The sequence below is a fragment of the Populus euphratica genome, unplaced genomic scaffold, assembly GCF_000495115.2.
Source record: "Populus euphratica unplaced genomic scaffold, PopEup_1.0 scaffold440.1, whole genome shotgun sequence".
Classification (NCBI taxonomy): domain Eukaryota; kingdom Viridiplantae; phylum Streptophyta; class Magnoliopsida; order Malpighiales; family Salicaceae; genus Populus; species Populus euphratica.
The window spans coordinates 253,578-267,823 of NW_011500108.1; positions in this window are offsets into that span (position 1 = coordinate 253,578).

A 14,246-nucleotide genomic window follows, 5' to 3' on the forward strand; every position below is an offset into this window, starting at 1 on the left:
TGTATATTTTGATTTCGCAAAAAATAAAATAAAAATAACCGACCTGTTCAGATGATGATGGTCAGCCAGAAAGGAAAAAGACGAGGACGACGATTCGGGAATATACTGAAATTTTTCATCCGACTCTGGCTGTGACCCTGAATTGAATTATCTGTGGGAGTTGTCTAATTATTAATTTAAATAAATAAATAAATAAATTAAGGGAGGTGGTGTGCGAGTGATACTATTCATTTTAACAATTTTTTTGTTTATATATATATATATATCATGACTAAAATAATCACATAAAAGACAAACCATAAAATACAAACCATAACAATTCATTTGAACTTCAATAAATCAAACTTAAAGGATACATAATTTAGTCATGATATAATATATAAGGTTTATCTGGTTTTATTTTTTTAATTAGTATTTAATTTTTAATTTTATTTTTAATATTATTAAATTAGGTTTTATGTTTTATTTTGAGTTATTTTTTATTATATTTTTTAAATTTTATGACTCGGATTATGAGTTTTATGGGTTAATTTGTGTTAACATGAGTTATTTTATTGTGTTTTTAAAATTGTTTTTTCAATCAATTTTATTTATAATAAAAGAATTATGGTTTATAATTTATTTTGATTAGTTTTATACCAAGTTATTTGAGTGATGAGTTTATTAGAGTGGTGAGTTGGTAGGGTAACAAAGGTTGTTAGTTGGTAGGGTAACAAAGGTTGTTTCATGCTATTTTTTTTATTTGTTTTGTATGAGGTTATTTTAATCTAATAATCTAGAATATAAGTTTGAGTAGTTAATCCTAATTGATTTGGATAATTTTTTTAATATTTTTTTAATTGATGTTTTTAATAATTTATTTTAATTTATTTTTTATGAGATTACACTATTTTTAAGACTTAGACTAGATTTAAGTTGTAAATTTGACAGATTAACTCAAGTTGTTTTTTTTACCTTATATTTAATTGATTTTTTTTATTTTTTTTAAATTAAATTGATTGAAAATTGAGTTTTATAATTTATTTTGATTTATTTTATAAGGGGTTATCATGATTTTAGACGATAAATTTGAAAGTTTACTAGGTTGATTTAAGTTAATTAGATTATATTACATCACTTCTAATATATATATATATATATATGTTTTGATTACTACAAAAAAAATAAAACAATAATTAAATATTTTTTTTACCACGGATAAGATTTTATGACATGGTCAGCATTAGGCATGCCAATAATCTAGTTAATTCCGGTTGAGAAAAGGTAGTTCACAAGTGAAAGCGAGCAAGAACTGGAGCAGCCAGGAGGGGCTGCATTGTGGGACCTTTCAATGGTATATTTGAAGAGGAAACGCAATACAATGCGATTTGGTGTCATCTGCTGTGTGTTTTACACACTTAAATTAAAAAAAAAAAAGAGTGGAAAATGCTAATCATGCACGTATGAAGAAGCCAGAAAATCAAGAAACAGAAATAAATTTGTGGTTTCTTGACGCATTGAGTAAGACTCCTCTACAAGCTGGTCATGGAGAAGATGGGAATTTAAGACGGTGGTTGTCCATATTTCACTCTTTTTTTTTTTTTTATAAATTTTCAGCAAAGAAAATAAGAAATGCCAAAACTACAGTACCAAGACCAAGTCATTTGAAAAGCTGTTGTAACAATGTCTTTGATGATTTGTGTAAGATCCAACTTTATGATTTGATGAACATTAAAAGATTTTAATATATGTTTTTAATTTGAGAGTAATTTTTTTTAAAAAAAAATCTATAAACAATTCAGTAAAATTTCGTTTGCATTTAGAATATTGTAAGTTATCAACTATTATTAATTTAGTCAATCAACCCATCATCGTAAAGTCTTATAATTCCAGATTTTATTTCAATAATCAATATTCAACATCTCATACAATCCACACACACACGTCTTACAAGTAAGTTCAATATGAACATAGCTTATAAATTATGTCATAAAATTTAAAAGAAAAAGGAATACTAACATGTAGAGAGAATATTTGCAATATAATAAGTGTTTTTAAATATTTCAAAAGGGTTAATTACAAGATAACTAATATATTATATGCTAAGCTGAACTTTTATAAATACATCAAGATTTACTCAAAAACATACTATATAAACGCGTTAATTTCATTATGCGTAAGTTAAATATTTACATAAGCTTGACAATGTAGAATCTCTCTGGATATTTGATAGGCCTATTACATAAATAAACATACCATTATGTTGATATATATATATATATATATGCTTATGTAATGTATACAAATAAAGTATAAATTTTTTTATTGGATCCATAATAATTCTAATAGTCAACTTAAATAATGCTTGTAAATCATTTAAACTCAATTAACACTAATTTTCATATCCATAATTTTGAATGTTTTTATTTACTTGCATGTATCGGGTGACTTTGCAAAGTCCAACCTGAATATTTTTAGGCAATTATATTTATTAATTTTTTAGGTCATCTAAACATTGATACCTTTTACAAATTGAGTCTTATCAATCGTTCCCGGACATCCTAATGCGGAACATCATTAGCCAAAGTTACTCTTGTAATTCATTTCTTGGCAATCCTATTATGGATGCCATTAGCTATAGCTAATCTTGTAAATTCATTTCCTGACAATCCTATCATGGATTCCATCAGCCATAACTAATCTTGCAATTCATTTCCCGGCATTCCTATTATGGATGCTATTAACTGTAGCTAATCTTGTAAATATGTTGGACTTTATTTACAATGAACATGATATTTATTGTAATTGCAGTCACTAGAAGAACTTTAAATTGCATAAGTGCAAATAAAAGAGAAAATCATGCACCTACTTCGCCTATTTGTGACCTTTCCTAACAAAAGATTCAATCCTGGTCTCTTCTCATGAATCACAAGGAAGTTTTTGGTTATGATTCCTTTAAGCCGATTATTATAGAGAATCCATAATCATTCATTACATATATGTTACTTTGTATACATGTTTATTTCCTTATAATAACGTACATACATATATCATGTATATTTTCAAAGTTAGTGTCTCAATGTACATGTGTTTGCATGACTCAGTTCTTTTATATTATGACATGTAGTATTTATGTGAAAGTCTAATTATTACTGTCTAATTTTGAATTGTTGCTGTCTAGACATTGAACTAATACTGTACTATCCAACTATTACTATTACTTTCCAATTGTTATTATCTTAATACTTATCATATTTTTGACGATATCTAGAGTTCTAAAACTCAATTTTAAGTGAGATTGATCTTGTTGGAAAGTTAAGACACGAGGCTATAAGTTCTTGAGGAAGGAGAACTCAGTTCTGCCTCTAGAATAATCAAAATTGCTGATCAACTAATTAGTCCCATTACCCTACAAAATCAGTCATGACTCAGTCTTGGTTAGTAACTCATAACTGGAGTTTAATAGCTCCAAAAATAAGCAAAACTAGTTTCTTTGGTTAGCTAAAATCTAAATCTATAATTTATATGAGGGAACACAATCCTAATTCCTTCATTCTTCTACCTGAAATCTCATGAAAAGTCAGGAGACAATACTTTCATAAACTATATTTTTTGGGTAAATTATTTTGATTTCACGCCCCCATCACATACCACATATGATTAACTTAATTTTAACAATAAATTCTTTTTTTCTAATTCATGTCTAAACACCCTAACCTATAATTCAATATCAAGGCAATAATTACGCTAACCTATAATTCAATATCAAGACATTAATTTATTATCCAATTTGAAATGAATTTTAAGATCATGTTTAGAACATCTTACCCGGTATGAATTAAGATTTTGATTTTCAACTAGTTGAAGATTTTTAACTCCCTCCTTTCTTTTCTAATGACAGCTGACCCGTCTTTTTTTTTTTTCCTCTTCTTATTCAATTTTCTTGTTAATCCCTTATTCACAAGTGTTTATTCTATTTATAAACCCTCAATCTTGGATACATTCTAAAAATTTTAGTGTTTCTCTCTTGATTTTGCAAGAATGGATATAAAACTTTCTATTTTCTTTCCTTATGAATGTTGTAGATTTTTGGCGAGAAGAAGAGTATTTATACTCTATAATTTTTTTATTTGCATTTACATCTCATTTTTTTAAGTATATTATTCTCTTCAATTAAATCCAACCCTCAATATTACCGGGTTTATTTATAATTTCTCGAATTATTTTGGCTAGAAATTTATATTAAAAAAATTATAAATTCCTATTTTTATTTAACCATATGTATGAATTTTTATTTTTTTTATTTTTTATGTAGTTAGTTTGCAATTTAAGTAACTTTAATTATATTTTTTTTTCCCGAGGATTACAATTTGGTTAACAGGAGGATATCCCTGCAGTTGAATAAAAAACAAAAGAAGGAAGAAGGATTAAAGATTGTGTTTTGCTTAAAAATATTTTCTTCCTTAAGTGTTTTCAGAATTTGGTCATGTTTTTCAACCAGAAAAAATTACAATACCCATCTAGTATATTTTGAGAAATTTTTTAAAATTATTTTGAATATTGATTCTAAAATTTAAACTTAATATATAAACAAATTACAAAATGCATAACAAAAAGGAGTAAATTATAGTTTAGTGCCTCTATTTAATAAATATTTAATGGATCCTTGTCTTTCATATATATTTTTGACTTAGGTAATGTGTTGAAAATATAATAACGATTACTTTTCAAAATATTTTTTATTTAGAAATTCATTAAAATAATATATATTTTTTATTTTTTAAAATTTATTTTTGACACAACACATCATAACAATCCAAACTTGTAAAAAAATTAATTTATAAAAAAAATTCAAAAATTCTCAAAAATGTTTTTTTAAAGGCAAACACTCTTAACTATTAATTTTTGCTAATGATATATATAGCCGAAACCAGTTTTTCATTAATTTTTGTGATTGACTTGATGGTAAAATATGGTCAAGATTAATTAATTATTTTTCAAACAAAATGGACTAAATTATTTATTTCTTAAATATATAGGGACTAAACAGTAATTTACTAATTCTTGCCACATGTGGCAAAGTATTTCGACTTTGTATGCTCAAAAGTCAAAACCCAAGTGGACACAATGACTGTGGAAGTGTTCATCTTGATACTTTGCTTCTTTGCCCAAAGTTTCTTAACTTATTATTATCTCACCATTTCAACCGGGATGAAATGAGAAATTTAATGGTATTCAGATATTAATTACTTATTATTTTGAAAAAAAAAACATATACAAGTAGAAAACAGAGACTCGGTGAAAATATTTTTATTATTTTTGATGGATAATAAATTTTATTTTTGCTCTTTCACCAGCTTAATAAATTATAAAAAATAACAAATAAAATATGAGTAATTACTATATGATTTATTACTCTCTTTGCATCATAAAATTTTTTAAGATGTATCTATAACTATGTTGCAATATCATTCTCAAAAATAAAATAAAAATATAACTATGTTGCAATACCATTGAAATCAGGATGAAATGAAAATTTTATATTGCTAGGGATTAAGTGTTTAATTAGTTATTATCTTGAGTTTGTCTTGAAAAAAAAATATAAGTAGAAAAGAAAAATTTTATATGAAAATATTTTTATTATTTTTTATGGTCATAAATTTTATTCTCTCTTACTTGTGTCAACTACAAGAAATAACTAATAAAAAATGAGTAATTACTTTTTTTATATCATAAACTTTTTTAAGATGGAACTATAACTATGTAGCGACATCATTTTTTTTTCAAATCTATTTTGCAATATCTAGAGCAGTTTTTGTTATGAAACCGAAGAAAATTAGTGTAAGATTATAAAAACAGGTAAACACTTTATATATAAAATTAATAAATTGAAAAACATGATTTATTTGCAAATCATTAAATTAGGTTGGTTTCTATGCTCATTAAATTAGGCAAATTCAGCTCTTATTCTTATATTTTATTCTAGTTTTCAATCTATCCTTGCAAGTCTATCTTATTCTCTAATCAGATTTTATTTTAGATATTTTCATCGATATAAATGAAAATGATCTTGCATGAAAAACTCAAATATAATCTAATTCATTAAAAAAAATAGTCATGAAAAAGGAAATTTTTTTAACCAATATGAAAATTTAGTTTTTGCTTTTTCAAAATTATTTCTTAATAAATTAGATGGAAGTTTGATTCTCCAATAGGGGTAGTGATATCAATTTTCACAGAAATATTAACTAGAAGAATATATTGAAGAATAGTCCAAAATACGAGGATATAATATTGAAATCAACTAGATTTATATAAAATAACTAGATCTAAAACACAAGGATAAGTTAAGTAATTCCCTTTAAGTTTGATAGTGTATTAAAAAGAATACTATCATGATCCAAATCTTAGGTTCGTGATTGGCAACATACGAGAGGCGCTAGCAAGACACCCACTTATACGAAACTTCAGAATAAACATATCAAGAGAACAAATTATTTAAAAATATATAACATTTTATAATCTTTTAAAATATTATATTATTCAAAATTAATGAAACCAAAAGATAATTCAAAATTTCTTATCAGTAATTAAAATAACAACAATAATTGAATACTCATTACATTGTCAAAATTCAGATTTAATTAAAACAGAGTAATAGTGAAGTATCTAATGTATCAAATCAAAACTAAAAGGAAAGTTTCACGAAACATGCAAAGCATACCAACCAAAATTGAAGTAGGAATACTAAACAAAGTTCACTTGCTAACATAAACTAATAATTTGAAATAATATAAAAAACAAGGTATGAGTTCAACAAACTAAGTGGAAGAATAATATTTAATATACGTTTTATATATCAATAGTTTGCAAGTCGATTTATCTTGATATATAAATATGTACTAAGTATATTATCATAAAGTAATGGAATACATGTTAGAGATTAGATGACACCTGAAGGTGACCTTTATAGAAGGATCAGTCACCACATGCTAGTGCCTTTCTCACTAGCTAGGTATATAAAATACTATGTGTATATAAACTAACTACTCTCTATTAGCATGAAATTACTAACAAGTCTTATATCACGGTATAATAGATATTCTTATAATTTTCAAATCAATCATTTTCCTAATCTTAGATGCCATAGTTAGTCTAGGTCACTGTTTAATTGTCTTTAACTTATTTAGATCAACCTCTATCCTATTTTTGAATACCACATGTTCTAAAATCCAACACTCTCTAACGAAAACTCATTTTTTAAGAACTTTTCTATAAAACTAATGATCTCTTAGAATTTGAGGCACTAATCTCAAAAGTTATTTTTATGTTTCCCTTAACTCCTTGAATACACCAAGGTATTGTTAATGAAAACTATAATAAACTTACTAATAAATAGCCTAAAAAACCTATTCATCATATCTATAAGGGTTGTTGGTGCATTCATTTACCCAGAAGACATTACTAAGAACTCGTAGTGCCCATAATAAGTTCTAAAAACAGTTTTATAAACATCCTCCTTCCTAATCATTAACTGGTGATACCTTAATTGTAAATCAATCTTCTAGAATTACTGAGCTCCTTGTAACTGATCAAAAAGTTTATCAATGTAAGAGGATGAGTATCTATTTTTAATGGTGATCTTCTCCCATTGCCTATAGTTTATACACATCCTCATCAAACAATCCTTCTTCCTTGTAAATAAAATAGGTGCTCCCCGTAGAAACATACTCGGATAGATAAATCCTTTATTTAACAAATCTTAAATCTACTCCTTCAACTCTTTTAATTCCACTAGCGTTATCCCATAAGATGCCATCAAAATTAGTTTTGTACTAGAAACTAGATCAATACAGAATTCTATCTCCCTACTCGGAGGTAGCCCAGGTAAGTCATTCGATAAAACATTGATGAATTCATTAACTATTGATACTTGTTTCATCTTCGGAACCTCCATTCTTATATCCTGCATATAAGCCAAAAAATCTTATATACCCTTCTGTACCATCTTTCTCATGATGGTTGAGAGAATATGCTGATATAGATGAGTATCTCCATGTAAAGCAAACTTTGTCTCCTCATCAAGCTTGAAAATCATTATTTTATTCCAAAAATCAATTATGGCAAGAGCCTCGATAGCCAATCCATATCTAGTATCACATTAAAACCTACTATTTCTAGAATCACCTAAAAGCTTTCTACCTTGAACCTTAACCTCATAATCAATATAAACATATTCCCTAAACAAAACCTCATTCGAAGGGGGTAGCCACACATAAAGGACTTTCTAACAAATTGGGTTGTTTACTAAATTTCAAAGTAAAATATGATGAAATGAAAGAATGAGTTGCTTTCGTGTCAAAAAAAACTTTAGCTTTAAAAGAACATATAACCATACAACAATGTTGGATGCCTGGGCATCTTACTAAGTAAGGGCAAAAACTCGTGCCTGTCTTTGACCCACAGACACAAAACCTGTACCACCTGCTTCATGGCCACGCTGGTCACGACCACCCTGAAACACATAATGGCTAGCTAACTAAGTCTAAGCAGGAGATGCAACCGATGCAAATGCATCGGGTATGGACAAATGCCTGTTTGAAAAATCTTTCAATTAGTGATCAGTCTGTCCGTAATTGAACAGACTTATGTCTGCCAATAACAAACAATGTCATAATGCCTAGATCCACAAGACTGACACAAATGCTTCCCATATGAACCTTGCGGTGTTGATTGAATAGTATCATGACTCCGAATCTGATCAACTCCACTCGTCCTATGTCTTTCGACAACAACACGGATGGGCTGGCTTTTGAACCGTATTATGCATGGCTGACTTGAACCTGCAGTGACTTTACCCCTTTCTGACAGGAGCTCAACCCTCAACCGAAGAAATGAAGGAGAACAAAGTGTAAATTACTACTGCAATTGGGTTCTGGAAAAATAAACTACCTAGGAACCCAGAATCTGTAGAAACATAATGATGGCTTGTTAAAGTTTCCAATGGTATAGACAATGTCTTTTAGTTTCAAGAAGCTTTTATTAGGTTTAACATTCAACGATAAGGAAGGCAATGAATGTATTGCAATATTCAAGATTTATAACTTTCAAAATGTGAAAAAAAGGATAAATAAGTAATACCTCAAATACGCCAAGTTTCTGATTTTACAGACTCGAGCAACCAGGTTAAGGAAACTGTGAGCTGCAGCTTGTGATCATGAGGAATAATGCGAGCCCCGACTTGCCTCCGAGCTTATACGTTGTCTTTAGCAACCAGGCTAGAAAGATCACCCATGCTAGAGAAAGGTGTCTTATCTTATTTTTGAGTTATTCTCCAATTCATTTTTTTTCTCTCTTTACAAAATGAAAAAAATAATAAAAAAATATAACAATAAAAAGAAGATGCTAGAGCACCAAGAAAATAACAAAAATGTGATTAAGGAGGTTTAAAAATACAAAAATAAAAATTTGACAGTATTTTGTTGACTAATAAGAGCTTTGTTAAATAAAATTTAATTTGAGAAAGAAAAATCCAAAATTAGATGTTTAAGGACTCAATTAAATGTTATTGAAGTTTTAATTGAATTTATGTACAGTTTGATTGCAAGAAAAATCAATTTTGGAGTAAATTTGGGCTGTAATTGAAAGAAATTAAAGTTCTGGGGTCAAAATATAATTTTTGAGAGTTAATTTGGTCAAATCATGGGCTTAATTGCATAAATATTGAAGTTTGATGAAAATTAAAGACTTAATTGAAGAAATCTGAAATCAATGACCAAAATGACAAATGCACATAAATAGAGGGGCTGTAATTAAACTAAATCAGGGGCCAAATTATAGAAATTGAAGTTTATTGATCAATTGAGGGTTAAATTGCATAAATTCAAGACCAAGGATCAAAGTGAAAAATGCAGCCAACTTCAGAGTTGCTGATTGATTTTTGGCAGGGATACAATTGCATTGATTTTTAAATCAAAATTGCAATTTAGGACTTGATTGAACAAATTACAAATTGAATATTGATTTGGACTTTGACATAAGTTTGGTGCCCTTTTTATTTAAATAAAACGATGTGTTTTAGATAAAATGACGCCGTTTCATACGCTATTCATAAAAAAAGAAAAGGAAAAAAAGCCCAAAACTGTGCCATTTTGAACGACACTGTAGCCTTTCTTCTTCCACCATTTTTTCTTTCAAAAAGACGTCGACCAAAAACCCTACTTACCCAAAGCTTTCCTCGTGTTGGAGAAAAGAGAGGAGAGGTGTTCCTAGGATGGTGGAGGGGTAGTCGAACAGTGGCCACCCTATCTCTCTCTCCTATTTTTTTTCACCTATAAATACAGGGAAGACAAGGGAGAAAGGGAGGAGGACCCAAAAAAAGAAATTAAAAAAAAGAAGAAGAAGAGGGAGAATGGTCTGAAGATCGAAAGAAAAAGAAGAGAAAAAAGAGAGGCAAAAAGAAAAGAAAAAAAAAAGAAGAGCACAAGAGGGTGGAAGACCGAAAGAAAAAAGAAGAAGTAGAATAGAAAAAAAAAAAAAGGGAAGAAGAGAGAAAGAGAAGAAGAAAAATAGAGCAGGGAAAAAGGAAGAAAAAAATAAGGGGGAAGAAGACGGACCATCGCGTAGAACCATCGCCACAACTGACCATTACTGATGAATGAGGCTGTGTTTCACTTCTGAAGGTAAACCCTTTGCCCGTTTTCTTTTGCTTTCATTTCTTTCCTCGCCATGCAAGGTGTGCACGGTGCACGTCTCTGCAGGCGAGGTGAAGCTGGTTATTGTGCTCATGCACAATCACCAGTTGATGGGGGCTAGGCTGAGCCCAACTCATGGATCTTGGGCCGAGTCCAATCCATCCCAACAATGGTAGGCCGAGTCTGGCCCAACAAAAAAATAAAAATAAAATATATATTTAAAATTTTGTGATTTCCACGTGTTTTGTTTTATGCTATTTTGTTTAATATTCGTTTGTATTTCATGTTGCAAAAATACAAATTCGGGTATTAAAATACCTGATTTTTGTCAAAACTTTCAAAATACAAAAAAAAATTGAAAATTTTTTTTTGTGCATGCAACCAAGTGTCTCAAAGCTAAAAATGCATATTGTGTCTTTCATGCATTAAAAAACAATGTTTTAGCATGCATTTTGGCTTTAATAACTAGTTTATTAAAGTTAAGAGAATATTGATCAAAATTTAAAAAATAACAAAACTTTTATTTTGTCTGTCTTTTAGAATACAGGGTATGATATTACACGTAATACATATTTCGAATATTAATTTTTTTTTGGACGTTAGAACGATTAGCTTTTAACTCATTAAGATAAGAACCTTCTTATTGAGGAAAACTTTTTTTAAATTTTAGATAGACATGACCAACGACTATAAAACACAACAAAACCTTAAATTTTATTAGACAATAAAATAATACAACTTACTTTATGTAGGGCATAGTTGATATGCTAATATCTTTTCTTTTCCCAACCAGTCTCCATATCTATCTCTAAGACCAGTAAGGGTTCCTAATGACCAAAATATTAGGTGACGACTCTCATTCTATATTTTACTAATAAGAGATAAGAATTCATTGTCTCTCTAAATTTGCCAAATAGAAGTACACTATACATATTTACCTTGAGAGTGGATGATCACTGCGATGCCACACATGTACGATAAAAGATATTAGGGGTGCAAAAGCTATTGGAGTAGTCTTAATGAAATCGAAATTCAGGGTTTTGAAATCGAAATTCAGGGTTTTTGTTAGGGGTGAATAAAAAAAATCAAAAAACATATTAAACCAAAAAAACCTAAAGAAAAATAACTAAAAAAATCAAACATGAAAAGACCAGCTAAACCAATTAAAATATTTTTTAAAAAAATTGATTCGGTTTAGTTTTAGATTCAATAGCTCGAAGCTGTAAAACTAAATATAACCGAACCTGTTAAATTTAAATTAAGGGTTACTATAAATAGAAAAATGCTTTCTAATTTGTAACCCAGAGCAGCACCGCCCAACACCCCCCCTACTAGCCCTCACACTCACAACTCTCAGTCTCTCACTCTCTCTAGCTCCCCAAGTCACCATCGGCCATCACTTCACACACAGATGACCATTGAATAGATCAAATCATCTGCGAACAGACCGCCCCCCTCTCAGCCCTCACAATTCTTAGTCTCTTAGGCTCTCAAGCTCCCCAAGTCACCATTGGCCATCGTTACACACTCAGAGTCTCAGATGGCCATTGGCTAGATCAAATCATCTGCAAACAGACCGACAGTGAAGTGGTCTCGAGGCGCACCTTAAACGTCCATTTGTTCAATCTGCATCTTCAGACCTTCAACTCTCACTCTCTTAGGCTGCCCAAGTCTGAGACCGCCCCCCTCTCAACCCTCACAACTCTCACTCTCTCAAGCTCCCCAAGTCCCCATCGGCCATCTAGTAGATCTTCAATTTGCATCTTCAGATCTAACAAATCAGCCACCCCCAGTCTAGATCTAGCAAACCATCTTCAACCGCCTAAACTTAAACGGGCTGTATGAATTGAAAATTGAATGGAAATCAAGTCAAACCAGCAGGTTAAAACCGGAACCGAAGTAAAACTAATTGACTTGAACTGATTTTGGTTTTTTTAAATCAGTTTAGTTAGTTTTATAGGTAAAAACCAAATCGAACCGAAAATAATTGCCTTTTCTATTATCTGAACAGGCTTCTCAACGAGGTTTCTCATCACTAGGCTTCTCAACCAGGTTTCTCATCACTATACCCCCAAATACGAATCCTGATGCTAGCAATCCTAAAAGCATAAGAAAGGAATAGCTTGACCAGAAGAATTCACAGCCAAACCTAATCGCTATATTGCGCATCGATTGCTGTGCTTTCTGATGGACATTTCTGCTAGAAATACCGCACCATCTCAACAGCTTCTTAGTGTTTGGAATAGAAACATCAAGAACATGAATGAAAAGTACGATAACCAAGTTGGAAATGTGAAAAAACTAACCAAAAGATTGAACTGAATTCATCAATAGTACCGCAAAGAAAGCAAGAAAGTTGAAAGGAAATTCAGTGTAGCTTCCTGAAGGAGAATTAACCACTTCAGACACATCAACATACTCTTTGTTCCACTCATTAGTGCCAACAAACCCATCTTTGCTTGATTTTGCATGCAACATTTCAGTGCATCACAAAGACTCAGTGAGTCCACGTAATCAAATCTGAAAAACTCATTCCTATCATGGGTTGGAAGTTGGAACATCATCATGATCATTTTCTTGGAGTTTTGATTCTTCCATTGCAATAATTAATTTGCAAAGAGAGAAGATGGACTAAAGGGTGCGCGCTAGGGAGAAGCAACATGGTACTTGGAAGAGTTTCATAGCAAAAGAGGCTTTTGTTGTGTACTGTCGGATTTTTAACTGCAGCCATGAATTTATGGGTCAGGATGAGTTTCAGTGCGACACACTCTCCAACATTGCTCCAGACCTTATCAAATTTAGAGGCATGATTCTAGAATAATACTCCATATGTTATATAAAATTGGGTGCAGCTATTAGTTGAGAGATCGAAATTTAAATCTTCAGAAATATAAGATACGAAGTAATCAATTAATTAAATTCCAGAAATCAAATAGAGTTCTATAACATGGAGCACTAAATTGTAAGAACACATGAGCATCAAGGACTCGAAGAACTTACCTTTGAATATGTAATGGAAGACAAGTTTTTGTTAAAATGCACTTTAGGATCATGAAAAAGAGCTTCTATACAAAAAGCAATCTGTAGGTTTGTAAAAATGGTGACATACCCTGCTGACAATGCCAATGCCAATTCGAAAGACCAAGCTCTCCAATGTTTTTTATTTTTAACAAAAGAATCAACATACAGCAGAACAAATCATTTAAGATGCATTTCTTGATTACTCAGCAATCCTATTTGCAAACTCGGAATGCTACCGGATCAAAAGAATGTTGTAAAAAAAAATGATATATAAAGAATAGACTAATATTTATGAACCGAGAAAAAAAACAAAGAACAAAGTCTTTATTGTTGAAAGAACAAGGAGCAAAAACATATCTCAGTCATTTATCGTTATTCCCAATATTTTATTTATAGAAGGAAACAAACATTATAGAAAAATAAAACACTAAAAAAATGTACTAGCTATATTCTCCTTTATCAGAAGAGTTGTATAACAAGCTAGTCTAATCCTAGATAAGCTTAAACAAATGAATTGAAAAAAACATCCTAATCTAGATAATGCTATCCACT